Consider the following 12,879-nt stretch of genomic DNA (forward strand, 5'->3'; position numbering starts at 1 on the left):
CATTTTTCCCAAATAACTTTTTCCATTTTGTTCTTATGTCATAAATCAAGATTATCTTCTGAGATTGGGTATTGAAGTCATGGCAGAATGAAGGTATCAAGGATTTGAGACATGGGGATGGGTGTTTGGGTTTGAATTATAAACAGTGACATGGTTGGGTTTGTGTTTTAAATTGGTCACTTTGGGTGTAGGCACGAGGTGGTATGTAAGGGAAAGCAAGATTAGAGTCCAGAAGAGAAATTAAATACTTCTCCCCATAATCTAGAAAGATGAGTTATAACTTTACCTGTGGAGCAGAGAGAATAGATCAGTTTCAGCAGAAAGTGCACACAAAAAATAGGAAGCATAAAGCAGTGTGGTAATGAGGACGATAAAGATACAAGAAGGGACCTTTGCCTGTCCCACATCCATTGGTTTATCTTCTGAAAACAACAGTTCAAATTATTTATAGGAGTCACTCCTTCCCCTATTCCAGTTAATGAGGCTCTGTTTGGCTTTGAGGGTCAGCCATGACTCAGAACTGACATATGTTGAGTCCAACTAGATGAACCCGTGTTAGGGCTGGTCTGGCAGTGTTCAGTGCCAAGAATTTTCTTTTTCTTACTCCTGGTCTATAAACTGAAAGCTGGGAAGATGAAATGTGGAGCTGCTGGGGATCACTATGTAGCAAATGTCTGACAAATTGCAGTTTGGAGAGAAATGAATTAAGTGTTGATGACATTGTATTAGCTCCTGGATCTAACCCTATCTGAAACCATTTTGCCCAAAGTGTACCTTTTCTTCTTCTTTTTTACGTTAGTTTGAATTATGCTTTTGTCACTTGCAATAGGAAGCATCTTTCCATGAGGCTTGTGAACTTTAATTACTCCAAAGTTTCTTATGTAAAACCAGAAGAGGAATGTAATAAAATGTAGGATGTATTTGTAATAGAAGATTTTGACAAGTCTTGGGGTTTTCACTATTACAATATACATTTTCTTTTGAATTTTGCTTAAAGGTTTATAAAATCTGAAGTGAAGTTTCTTTCCTTTTTTAAAGTTTTTATTAAGGTATTATTGATATACACTCTTATGAAGATTTCACATGAAAAAACAATGTGGTTACTACATTTACCCATATTATCAAGTTCCCACCCACACCCCAGTGCAGTCACTGTCCATCAGTGTAGTAAGATGCCACAGAGTCACTGTTTGTCTTCTCTGTGCTACACTGTTTTCCCGTTACACCCCACACCATGTGTACTGAACATAATACCCCTCAATCCCCATCTCCTTCCCTCCCTCCCCACCCTCCCACACCCCTCCCCTTTGGTAACCACTAGTCCCTTCTTGGAGTCTGTGAGTCTGCTGCTATTTTGTTCCTTCTGCTTTGCTTCTTTGTTATACTCCACAAATGAGGGAAATCATTTGGTACTTTTCTTTCTCTGCCTGGCTTATTTCACTGAGCATAATATCCTCCAGCTCCACCCATGTTGTTGTAAATGGTAGGATTTGTTTCTTTCTTATGGCTGAATTGTATTTCATTGTGTATATGTTCCACATCTTCTTTATCCATTCATCTACCGATGGACACTTAGGTTGCTTCCGTATCTTGGCTTTTGTAAATAGTGCTGCAATAAACATAGGGTTGCATATGTCTTTTTTAGTTTGAGAACTTGAATTCTTTGGGTAAATTCCAAGGAGTGGGATTCGGGGCTCAAATGGTATTTCTATTTTTAGTTTTTGAGGAACCTCCGTATTGCTTTCCACAATTGTTGAACTAGCTTACATTCCCACCAGCAGTGTAGGGGGTTCCCCTTTCTCCACATTCTTACCAGCATTTGTTGTTCCTAGTTTTTTCTATTTTGGCCATTCTAACTGGTGTGAGGTGATATCTCATTGTGGTTTTAATTTTCATTTTCCTGATAATTAGTGGTGCGGAGCATCTTTTCATGTGCCTGTTGGCCATCTGAATTTCTTCTTTGGAGAAGTGTCTGTTCATATCCTCTGCCCATTTTTTAATCAGGTTATTTGCTTTTTGGGGTATTGAGGCATGTAAGTTCTTTATATATTTTGGATGTTAACCCCTTGTTGGATATGTCATTTACAAATATATTCTCCCATACTGCAGGATGCCTTTTTGTTCTGTTGATGGTATCCTTTGCCGTACAGAAACTTTTTAGTTTGATGTAGTCCTATGTGTTTATTTTTGTTTTTGTTTCCCTTGCTCGAGCAGATGTGTTCAGGAAAAAGTTGCTCATGCTTTTATACAGGAGATGTTTGCCTATGTTGTCTTCTAAGAGGTTTCATGACTTACATTCAAGTCTTTAATCCATTTCGAGTTTACTTTTGTGTATGGGGTTAAATAGTAATCCAGTTTCATTCTTCTACATGTAGCTGTCCAGTTTTGCCAGCACCATCTGTTGAAGAGGCTGTCATTTCCCCATTGTATGTCCATGGCTCCTTTATCATATATTAATTGACCATATATGGTTGGGTTTATATCAGGGCTCTCTAGTCTGTTCCATTGGTCTATGGTTCTGTTCTTGTGCCAGTACCAAATTGTCTTGATTATTTTGGCTTTGTAGTAGAGTTTGAAGTGGGGAGCGTAATTCCTTCAACTTTATTCTTCCTTCTCAGGATTGCTTTAGCTATTTGGGGTATTAATTTTGTATACTGCAACTTTGCTGAATTCAGATATTAGATCTAGTAGTTTTGGAGTTGATTCTTTAGCGTTTTTTATGTACAATATCATGTCATCTGTAAACAGGAACAGTTTAACTTCTTCCTTGCCAATCTAGATGCCTTTTATTTCCGTGTGTTATCTAATTGCCGTGGCTAGGACCTCCAGTACTATGTTGAATAGAAGTGGGGATAGTGGCATCCTTGTCTTGTTCCCAATCTTAAAGGAAAAGCTTTCAGCTTCTCACTGTTAAGTATAATGTTGGCGGTGGGTTTGTCATAGATGGCCTTTATTATGTTGAGGTACTTGCCCTCTATACCCATTTTGTTGGGAGTTTTTATCATGAATGGATGTTGAATTTTGTCAAGTGCTTTTTCAGCATCTATGGAGATGATTATGTGGTTTTTGTCCTTTTTGTTGATGTGGTGGATGATGTTGATGGATTTTCAAATGCTGTACCATCCTTGCATCCCTGGAATAAATTCTACTTGATCGTGATAGATGATCTTTTTGATGTATTTTTGAATTCAGTTTGCTAATATTTTATTGAGTATTTTTGCATCTATGTTCATCAGGGATATTAGTCTGTAATTTTCTTTTTTTGTGGTGTTTTTGCCTGGTTTTGGTATTAGAGTGATGCTGGCCTCATAAAATGAGTTTGGACATATTTCCTCTTCTTCTACTCTTTGGAAAACTTTAAGGAGAATAGGATTAGGTCTTCACTAAATGTTTGATAAAATTCAGTGGTAAAGCCATCTGGTTCAGGGATTTTGTTCTTAGGTAGTTTTTTGATTACCAGTTCAATGTTGTTGTTGGTAATTGGTCTGTTCATATTTTCTGTTTCTTTCTGGGTCAGACTTGGAAGGTTGTATTCTTCTAGAAAGTTGTCCATTTCTTCTAGATTATCCACTTTGTTGGCATAAAATTTTTCATAGTATTCTTTAATAATTCTTTGTATTTCTGTGGTGTCCATAGTGATTATTCCTTTCTCATTTCTGATTCTGCTTGTGTTTGTAGACTCTCTTTCACTCTTGAGAAGTCTGGCTAGGGGTTTATCTATTTTGCTTATTATCTCAAAGACCAGCTCTTGCTTTCATTGATACTTTCTATTGTTTTATTCTTCTTGATTTTATTTATTTCTGCTCTAATCTTTATTGGGTCCCTCCTTCTGCTGACTTTAGGCCTCATGTGTTGTTCTTTTTCTAGTTTCATTAATTGTGAATTTAGACTGCTCATATGGGATTGTTCTTCTTTCCTGAGGTAGGCCTGTATTGCAGTATACTTTCCTTTTAGCATGGCCTTTGCTGTGTCCCACAGATTTTGCAGTGTTGAATTATTGTCATTTGTCTCTATATATTGCTTAATCTCTGTTTTTATTTGGTCATTGATCCATTGGTTATTTAGGAGCATGTTGTGAAGCTTCCATGTGTTTGTGGGATTTTTCATTTTCATTGCATAATTTATTTCTAGTTTCATACCTTTTTGGTCTGAGAAACTGATTGGTACAATTACAATCTTTTTGAATTTACTGAGGCTCTTTTTGTGGCCTAGTATATGATCTATTCTTAAAAATGTTCCATGTGCACTTGAGAAGAATGTGTATCCTGCTACTCTTGGGTGTAGAATTCTGTAGATGTCTGTTAGATCTATCTGTTCTAATGTGTTGTTCAGTGCCTCTGTGTCCTTACTTATTTTCTGTCTGGATGTATTTCCTCTTCTTCTACTCTTTGATATGTCATTCAGAGTGAGTGGTGTGTTGAAGTCTCCTAGAATGAATGTATTGCATTCTATTTCCCCTTTTAATTCAGTTAGTATTTGTTTCACATATGTAGGTGCTCCTGTGTTGGGTGCATAGATATTTATAATGGTTACATATTTTTATTGGATTGACCCTTTTATCATTATGTAATGTCCTTCTTTGTCTCTTGTGACTTTCTTTATTTTGAAGTCTGTTTTGTCTGATACAAGTACTATAACTCCTGCTTTTCTCTCCCTTCTAGTTGCATGAAGTATCTTTTTCCATCCCTTCACTTTTAGTCTGTGTATGTCTTTGGGTTTAAAGTGAGTCTCTTTCTTGTAGGCAGCATATAGATGAGTCTTGTTTTTTTATCCATTCAGTGACTCTATGTCTTTTGATTGGTGCATTCAGTCCATTTACATTTAGGGTGATTATTGGTAGGTATGTACTTATTGCCATTGCAGGCTTTAGATTCATGGTTACCAAAGGTTCAAGGTTAACTTTCTTACTATCTAAGAGTCTAACTTAACTCACTTAATACACTATTACAAACACAATTTAAAGGTTCTTTTTTTCTCCTCCTTTTCTTCCTCCTCCATTCTTTATATATTAGGTATCATATTCTGTACTCTTTGTCTATCCCTTGATTGACTTTGGGGATAGTTGATTTAATTTTGCATTTGCTTAGTAATTAACTGTTCTACTTTCTTTACTGTGGTTTTATTACCTCTGGTGACAGCTATTAAACCCTAGGAACACTTCCATGTATAGTAGTCTCTCCAAAATAGACTGCAGAGATGGTTTGTGGGAGGTAATCTCTCTCAGCTTTTGCTTATCTGGAAATTGTTTAATCCCTCCTTCAAGTTTAAATGATAATCTCGCCGGATAAAGTAGTCTTGGTTCCAGGCCCTTCTGCTTCATGGCATTAAATACATCATGCCCTCCCTTCTGGCCTGTAAGGTTTCTGCTGAGAAGTCTGTTGTTATCCTGATGGGCTTTCCTTTGTATGTGATCTTATTTCTGCCTCTGGCTGCTTGTAACACTCTGTCCTTATCCTTGATCTTTTCCATTTTAATTACTGTGTGTCTTGGTGTTGTCTTCCTTGGTTCCCTTGTGTTGGGAGATCTGTGGATCTCCATGGCCTGAGAGACTAGCTCCTTCCCCAGATTGGTGAAGTTTTCAGCAAATACCTCCTCAAAGACACTTTCTGTCCCTTTCTCTCTCTCTTCTTCTTTTGGTACCCATATAATGTGAATACTGTTCCGTTTGGATTGAATACACAGTTCTCTCAATATTCTTTCATTCTTAGAGATCCTTTTTTCTCTCTGTGTCTCAGTTTCTTTATATTCCTCTTCTCTAATTTCTATTTCATTTATCATCTCCTCCACCATATCTAATCTGCTTTTAATACCTTCCAGTGTGCTCTTCAGCGATTGTATATCTGACCCGAATTCATTCCTGAGTTATTAAATATTTTTCTGTACCTCCATGAGCATGTTAATGATTTTTATTTTGAAACCCCTTTCAGGAAGATTCATGAGATCGATTTCATTTGAATCTTTCTCAGGTGGTGTATTCATAATTTTACTTTGAGCCAGGTTTCTTTGGAATTTCATATTTGTATATGGTGCCTTCTAGTGCCTAGAAGCTCTACCCTCTGGAGCTGCTCAGCCCCTGAAGCAATGTTGGGGGTCACAGGGAAGTGGTATTGGTGCCTGGGGAAGAAAGAACTGTTTCCTGCTTCTGGCTGCCATGCCTGCCTCCACTGCTAGAACCAGTGGGATGAGCACACAGGTATAAGCCTCTATGCTTTGGGTTTGTAGTTGCTGTAGATGGAGCTTCCCTATGGCTGGCCTAATGCCAGGGTTGGGTTTGCTGGTTTGGTAGCCAGGTGCGCTGGCCGGGACAAAGACGCAGTAGGCTACGTATCGTGGAAGCAGTCTTTCAAGCTGTGTGGCCAGCCAGATGGCTGAAATGCCTGAAGATCGAGAAAGTTTCCAACCTGCTGGGCAGAGTGCACCTGGACAATTTTGTCTGACTGTCCTTTCTCCTGAGCAGTAAGCTCTGTGAAATCCTTGCTCCTTTAGCAGCCCTCTTGCTGTTAGGAAGTCCCTCAGACTCCCTGTCTTTCTTTTGTCCCAGGGAATCTGTATATGGATCCCTGCTTTCCACAAGCAGCTGGAATCTCAGTCTCTCCAGGAATTCTGCCTATCTTAGCTTTCCAATCCTGTAATCACAATAGTACCATGAAAGCACCATGAAATGTAGGTTTGTGCTCCCAGAGCAGATCTCCAGAGCTACATGTTCAGCAGTCCCAAGCCTCCACTCCCTCCCCCGCTCTGTTTCTCTTCCTCCTACCCATGAGCTGGGGTGGGGGAAGGTTTTGGGTCCAGCTGGGCCATGGCTTTGGTAGATAACCCTGTTCCGTGAGGTCTGCTCTTTTCTCCAGGTGTATGCAGTTTGGCACAGCCCTCTTTCCTGTTGCTCTTTCAGGATCAGTCATATTAATTATATTTTCATATTATATGTGGTTTTAGGAGGAAGCCTTTCTCACCTCTTACACTGCCATCTATAATCCTCTCCTCATTTTAACTGTTCTTCCAGAGTATAGGTTTTATTCAAAGTTATGCAATTAGAGAAAAAGTGCAGGCATCCTCAGAGTGAGGAGGCACCTGAATTGAAGTTTCTTAAAAGAACTACCTGTACCCTTGTCTGAGGTCTGGCTTATTAGTACATTACATATGTCCTAATTATAAACTTTTTTGTCAAGTGACTTTTTAGTTATTATTTTTAAAGCTCTGCATTCATGTAAAACATAGCAAAATTAATGATGAGAATAATGAGTCCTCACTTGAGTTTTTTTGTCAATTAGATAAATAAAATATGTATTAAAAAAATGAACTGAGAAATACTAACCAGTAATGTTATTTTGTTGTCTTTGTATATAAAAAGTTGCCCTGCCTATCACAATTATTTTAAATGCTATACAGCCAAGTAAAATCTCTGTATTGCATTTGACTAGAAGGCAGGAGAAACCTTGAAAATGACTTCCTATACTCTTGGTGTTTTCTTTATATTTTAGTATGTGAGAAAGTGAATATGGGCCCTGGTTATAATTTCTGCCCAACTATCATATATTTTAACACTGAAGATTTTCCTCACTTAAGAGTACTGCTTAATTATTTATTCCAATAATTTTCTGGAATAAAATAATTTTTTTAAAAAACAATATTTTAAAAATGAAACCAAATTAGGTAGTTTGGCATATTGTTTATAATTTTAAGTAAGAACCAAATAAAGTAATAATTTGTGATGTTTGTTAAACATCACTTCTCCGGAGTCTAAAATCCTCAAAATGATTTAATCAGTATTTCATTTATAAAATATCTTTTTTTATCGAAAAGTAAAATGCAATATAAGCCTATAAGGATCCAAGCATAAAATGAATAAATATTTTTCAATGTTTTATTTTCATCTTTGTACTGATAGTTTCCACTCTAGTTGTTCAGATTTCTTTTATATATCTATAAATTTCAGAGAATCTGCCCATTGTTATATTTATATTGTTCCCTGAGTTGTTGGTCTTATTCCTATTGATTCCAAGGTGATTTCTACATAGTAGAAAAATTAAGTGTTTGCTTTGTCTTTTGATTTTGATCATGATGAGTTTCCGATGCATGATGTTTTATTTAATTTTATGTAAGATTAATTATTAATTTTTAACTTCAACTTCTGCATACTGTTTCCTACTTACAGAAGACTGTATTCTAAAATCGTTTAGCTTTTCTCTTAGAATTTATTCTAGCATGTTTTTATTTTGTGTTACAGATTTAAATTTCTGATCCATCTGTGTTTGTGTGTGTGTAAGATAATGAGCTTTCAATTCAAGATTTTTATTCCAAGTTGCTACCCAGTTTTTCTAGTGTCATTTGTTGAACAATCTCTTTTCCCCACTTATTTGAGATTCCATCTGTTCCATCCCATGAGAGTGTGCGCACACGTGAAAATATGCTCTAAGAGCAGAGGGATGCTTTTCTGTTTGTGCTTAATGCTCTATTACTACCATCCAAGACAGAGTAGTGTCTAGCTCATAGGATATGCTTAATAAATATTCACTGAGTGAACATGCACTGCTTGTGTGGAGCACCATACAACCTGATATATTCAATACCCTTAAACTTCCTCCTATGCCCCAGAATATTTCCAAATACAAGTTCATGTGAAAAGCATAAAAGGCAAAAAATGAAGTGAGCTGACTTTCTGGACTTCCAAATGAATGTTCTTGAACTTACCTTCAAGTTTTCTTTATTTCACTTCCTTTGCTGATATATTCTTCTCATATTTTCCATAATAGTAAAAACTTGGAAGTTCAAGGGCAATCCTTTGAAGGAGTGTTTTTGACCTTCTGAATCCAGTCCACACAAAGGACATTTACATCTACTGTGAGACACTTTTCCTTGCAGGGGACAGGACTGTGGGCAGCTCCAAGTGCAGTAGTTGTGACCTAACACTTTCATTCTCATCCAAAGTGGCACCTTGAAAGTTGTTTTCTCACACCTATGCCTTGAGATCACTCCAATTTGTTATTAAGAATAAAATCATTTACAAGCTTTGACACCTCATCATTAGAATCAAATTGCATAAAATATACCTGACAACAGAATAAGAGACAATTGAAAACACAACTATATCAAGAGCTTGACCCCTCTGTCTGAGCCTAGCATCCTAACTGTGCAATTTAGTTACCGAATCTTAAGGGGGTGGATGGGGTAGCTGTTCATTCTGTTAAATGTTTCTGTCTTTTTTTTATTAAAGTATCATTGGCACACAATCTTACGATGGTTTCACATGAACAACATTGTGGTTTCACCATTCACCCATATTAACAAGTCCTCAAATACCCATTGCAGTCACTGTCTATCAGCAGAGTAAGATGTTATAGAGTCACTACTTGTCTTCTTCGTGCTGTACTAACTTCCCCATCACCTACCTATATTGTGAGTGCTGATTATAATGCCCCTTAATCCCCTTCTCCTCCCTCCCTACCCACTCTCCCAAGCCTTACCCTTTGGTAACTGCTAGAACCTTCTTGGAGTCTGTGAGTCTGCTACTGTTTTGTTCCTTCAGTTTTGCTTTGTTTTCATACTCTGCAAATGAGTGAAGTCATTTGGTATTTGTCTTTCTCTGTCTGGCTTATTTCACTGAGTGTAATACCCTCTAGCTCCATCCATGTTGATGCAAATGGTAGGATTTGTTTTCTTCTCTTGGCTGAATAATATTCCATTGTGTATATATACCACCTCTTTTTTATCCATTCATTTATTGATGGACACTTAGGTTGCTTCCTTAGCTCGGCTATTGTAAATAGTGCTGTGATAAACATAGGGGTGCATATGTCTTTTTGAGTCTATGACCTTGTTTTTTAGTGTAAATTCGTAGGCATGGAATTATTGGCTCAAATGGTATTTCTATTTTTAGTTTTCTGAGGAACCTCCATACTGCTTTCCACAATGGTTGAACTAATTTACATTCCCACCAGCAGTATAGGAGGGTTCCCTTTTCTCCACATCCTCACCAACATTTGTTGTTGCATGTCTTTTGGATGTTCGCCATCCTAACTGGTATGAGATGATAACTCATTGTGGTTTTAATTTTCATTTCCCTTATGATAATAGATGTGAAATATCTTTTCATGTGCCTTTTAGCTATCCAAATTTCTTCTTTGGAGTAGTATCTGTTCAGAAACTCCGCCCATTTTTAAATCAGGTTATTTTTTTTTTGGGTGTTGAGGTATGTGTTCTTTATATATTTTGGGTATTAACCCCTTATTAGATAATTCATTTATGAATATATTCTGCCATACTATAGGATGCCTTTTTTCCTCTGCTGATGGTATATTTTGCTGTACAGAGGCATTTTAGTTTGATGTAATCGCACTTGTTCATTTTTTATTTTGTTTCCCTTGTTTCAGGAAACAGTTGCTCATGTTTATATTCAAGAGATTTATGCCTATGTTTTTTTCTATGAGTTTTTTGGTTTCATGAGCTACATTCAGGTTTTTGATCCATTTTGAGTTTACTTTTATGTATGGAGTTTGACTTTTTCATTCTCTCATTCTCTTACATGTAGCTGACTAGTTTTACCAACATCGTTTATTGAAGAGGCTGTCTTTTCCCTATTGTATATTCATGGCTCCTTTATAATGTATTAATCATCATATATAATTATCATATATTAATCATATATCATATATGTGAGTGTTTATATTTGGGCTATCCTGTTCCATTGATATATATGTCTGTTCTTGTGTCAGTACCAAATTGTTTTGATTACTGTGGGTTTGTAGTAGAGCTTGAAGATAGGGAGTATAACCCCCTCAGCTTTGTTCTTCCTTCTCAGGATTGCTTTGGCTATTTGGGATCTTTTGTGGTTCCATATGAATTTTAGAACTGTTTTCTAGTTCATTGAAGAATGCTATTGGCATTTTGATAGGGATTGCATTGAATCTGTAAATTGTTTTGAGCAGGATGGCCATTTTGACAATATTAATTCTTCCTATCTGCTTAAATGCTTATTAATATCTCATTTAATTCCCACAGTGATCTCCACAGGACAAGAAAGCTTAAATTGCCTAAGGTCATTTATCTTGAAAGAGGTATAAGAAAGAATTATAGGAGGTTTATCTGATTGGAGAGACTGAGTTATTACCTACTAGACTCTTCTATAGGACTCTTCATGTATTGGCAACATTTCTGTAGGTTCTACCTCTTTTTAACTTAAAACATTGTTCTCTGAGATAACAAGCAAAGCTCTGAGAGAGTGGCAGGGGCCAAAACATATTTCTGAAGTTGACAAAATACATTCTCAAAGTGGCATATCAAATAATAAATACTTTATGCATTTTGTGACACAAACTTTAAATGTAGAAAATGTCTAGTCTTCTGGACTGTGATTTTTATTTTTATTTCTTTGAAGAATGCACAAGGTTTGAGCCAATGTAGAAAACTCATTTTAATTCTTGAACATGGCCTGTAGTTCTGGCAGCAAGTTTCCAAAGTACAGGACCCTTTCTTTGCTCTGAGTGTGTGCTGCCCCTCAGAGCCCCAGCACATGAGAATTGTGACATTACAGGTTCAACTGGCTGTGAAAAGAAAATGCACAAAGGATTTAGAAGAAATAGTAAAGCAGGGATGGTAGACTAAATATACCAAATAGCAATGTTTTTGAACCTGTGTATGTATATCTGATTTAATTTTTCTGAGAATATACAGATGCTTTTCAAGGAAATTATAGTGAAATTAAGTATACCTTTATAAAAAACTATTGACACTGTACAGATTTCAGTGTTTAATTTTTTTTTATGGATACAACACTATCGTTATTATGTGAACTATACATTTCCAACTGCAGGGATTTAAAAAATCAAAGTCTTAAAATGAATAGAATGTATTTACTTAACATCCATATTGCCTTGAATAGATGCAGTGTGTATTTATTGTTTGATTTATACAATTCTCTTTCACATATTACAATAAGAAGAGCTTTTTAAAAGTCTACTAAAAGTAACCCTTTATGATCACATTACTGAAACACCTCTTTGCAGTTCTTTGGTCATATGCACATTATCTTTGGAAATATCTATTCAGAGGTGATGAAAATATCTTTTCCATGTACTTCACTCTATTTCTATGAAAACATTTCATCACTGAGTAGCACATTCACATTCATCAGTAATTACTTGTACACTGTCCAATTTGTATCCTGTGAAGGCTTTTGGGAGAATAAGTGCTGCACAATGTCAAGAGGAGGATTTAGCCAATGCTAGCTCATAAAATCCAAGCACTCTCCCACTCACAAATTCTTATTGGCTTTAAAATGTTTAATTATATCACTGCCTCTCTATACAGATCATTTTGATTGAAAATTATTCCCTCTGTAATGCAGCCTCTCATAATTATTTCATCTTCATACCTGCCCGTACTTCATTCTTCCTCTCACCTCTCACTTGCAGGCATGGTGAGATCCCTGGTCACTGGAAGAAAGCGGTTAGGGCAGCCGTTCAGAGTTTCCTGAGCAAAAGAAACTTCTCTCTCTCTTCTGCTGTTTTAGTTTCACTGAATTATGTTCTTGTTGTATTGGGGGAATATTATTCAGGCTAAGGAATACAGTCACAATGAATTTTCTTTTTTCTTTGCTGTGAAACATCATTTAGATGTTTAATCATCTGAAAAAGCCATTTACTGCTTTATATATACCTTCTCTATGAGAATAATCCTTTAATTATTAATTGAATTCCTAATTATGGACTTAAATATGGCTTTGTGTTTGACTGCACCAAATGTCATGGACTATCTATTTCTCAAGTTCAAGTAATTACATATAAATTTCTGTTGTTTTCTAAAAATTTGAAAGCACATTAGATTAACTAGTCCATATTGTTTATGGTTAATCAGTAATTCATCTCTTCCTATATATTGCTG

This window comes from Manis pentadactyla, chromosome 17, assembly GCF_030020395.1.
Source record: "Manis pentadactyla isolate mManPen7 chromosome 17, mManPen7.hap1, whole genome shotgun sequence".
NCBI lineage: Eukaryota > Metazoa > Chordata > Mammalia > Pholidota > Manidae > Manis > Manis pentadactyla.